The sequence below is a fragment of the Photinus pyralis genome, unplaced genomic scaffold (assembly GCF_008802855.1).
Source record: "Photinus pyralis isolate 1611_PpyrPB1 unplaced genomic scaffold, Ppyr1.3 Ppyr1.4_LG3b, whole genome shotgun sequence".
Taxonomy (NCBI): Eukaryota; Metazoa; Arthropoda; class Insecta; order Coleoptera; family Lampyridae; genus Photinus; species Photinus pyralis.
In genome coordinates this window covers 12,175,477-12,178,016 of record NW_022170510.1, presented here as the reverse complement: position 1 = coordinate 12,178,016, position 2,540 = coordinate 12,175,477, and positions in this window count along the sequence as shown.

Sequence of the window (2,540 nt, the reverse complement as noted above, 5' to 3'; positions counted from 1 at the left end):
AGTGCAGGTAAGGACGCTGATGGATTCCAAAAAATCAGTTTGACCAACTTCTTCCTAATAGAGTGAATTTCGACGTATTCTTTATCCTCACAAGAAATACTGCTTCTCTTATGTTTGCCTTTAATGAAAATTAAAACAGAAGGACGCAAAAGGAAAACGAAGTGCAGCATGTGACAAAAAAATGGTGTATTGAAGAAAGAAATTTTTTTTCTTTTTTTTTAATGTGTGACGAGACTCACAGATGTGCATAATTACCACTTGGCAGAGAACGGAATACAATTGGCTATAAGCGACCCCATTTATGGGAGATGAGCGAATTTGCTGACAAAATTTTTGAAAAATCTACTGGCTAAATTCTTTTTAAACAAGCACAGAGTTATGTTAATTGTTAAAATGATAGAAAACTCATGTATTCTGTAATTGCCATAGAAGTCATTCGAACCAAACGAAAATGAAAGTTTTTTTAATTAATTAGAAGCTGCGAGAAAGCCTACGTGATTTGAATCGGTAAAGGATTTACGACAAAGGGAATAGAAATCTTCCATAATGAAAATACATTAAGGATTAAAATTTAAATACGTAATTAAACTTGCGCAAAGAGGAAAAAATGCAAGAAAAATTTCATTAAAATTGAATTACGAAACGCCTTAAGGAAGCGTGCAGTCCTTCAGTGAGCTTATAATTACCGAGTTCCTCCAGATAAACTTTTCAAGTCAAAATTTAATAAATAAGAAAATTAATCAAGTTTATGGAGTACGCGCAAGTCGGTAGAGACATTGAAGCTTTGTATTTTATCGGCTTGGTGTCTATGTAAATTCAATTGGTTTTATTTGTAAATTTAATTAGTAGGCACGAGAAGCCCAATGAGCGATTCGGGAAATTAAATTGAAACTGTTCTCCAAACGATTGTTGTGCCATTGATTATATTGTCAATGCAAACCATCTTTGCAGAATAAAATGAGACAAAATTAGCACAAATTTTCTTGTACCATATAACTTCATCAATATTAAAATTGTTTGCGTTTTTACCCGGAGGTCGCCAAAACTCAAGGGCTGTGTGTAGATTCTAAAACTGACAAAGGGTCAATAAGGATGTATGTTTTAAACAAATTGGATAATAAGAGTAGTGGAAGGCCTAGACTGGAAGAGATGTAAAACATATATTTACAATGGTTTTTTTAAAATATGGGTTGCGAATGTCACTTTGTGTCAATCAAAGTACTTATACACGAAGATCCTTTACACAACTAGTTTTCTCTAAACCCGATCCTTCGCTCGACAAATACAACGAATTCAATCGGCTTTTGAAAAAAAGGGGTAACTTAATTACAAGGCCCCATTTAGAAAGAGACATTAATTAATCAATACAAAGAGATACTAATCCGGGAACAATTTTAGAAAGAAATTGCAGTAGTAGTGAAAAGATCGTCTGACCTATGTAATAAATAACGTTTTTTCACCGAACTTTCAATTTTAAAGAAAATCTCGAAATCGAAGGGAGCTGTTTTCCCCCAGATCCAATTTTTTGTTTTCTCTAGATTAAGTCCGAGGCACCACCTCTATTAGAAGAGTAATATCAAGAGTGCATTGTATGAAAAAACCCTCATCTCCAAAGGATATTCTAGAGGTGTTACTGCCCATTTTTCGTTATATAAAAAATAAAAGATTCATGCTAGAGAAATTTTATTCATATGAATGGGTTTACCTTTTGGTAGTCCTAACAAACGTATTTTTGTGTTCCGTAAGAGTACTCGAAACAATTAATAGAAAACGTGGCCTCGAAGTAGGACGTAGGTTATAAATTGTGGAAAAGTGCCAAATGAAGTGTAAATTGGATTGGAAAAAGAAATTTTCAGTTCGGATTTTCACGAGGTAATGAAGAAGGAAAAATATTCAGCAATAACTAGCCGAGGACCAATTAATTTTTCAAACAGGAAAACATGAAATGTTACCATATTGTACTCAGATTGTTTAAACTATGAAAAGGATGGTCAAACACTTTTTAAGGAAATTCGACCTTATCCAGTTGCTTCCCCTTGATCTTAGAAGAAACTAAAAAAATACATTAAATGTACTCCGCATGGGATACGAATAAATTACCATTTAAGAATAATGTAACGCAGGTAAAACGAAGCAAAACACACAAGCGACAATTCGATTAGGCAAATAAAAAATTCATGGCACGGATTAAGGCATGAGAGTACTATCGCGCTTAACTAAAATATTAATTGGCAGGAATTTGTGTGCATGGCCTTTTGTGAATTCAGAATTTCTCTCTTAATAGCATACATGGCTTACACACACAAATTGGGGGATTAGCTCTTCGAGTGTGCACGATTAGTAGGATAATGTGCAAGTTAAATAAGGTAGCGTGCCTCTACGATTGTTGACGCTCATTTATGCTAATACTGATGCATAGACAAAGCTGTTTAACGAATGGATCAAACTTATTTTTTTAGAAAAGGAGCTTTTAAAATGTATATTCGCGTAGGTATATATTGTGGAAAGCAGAAAAGCGTAATAGAAAAGTCGACATATCT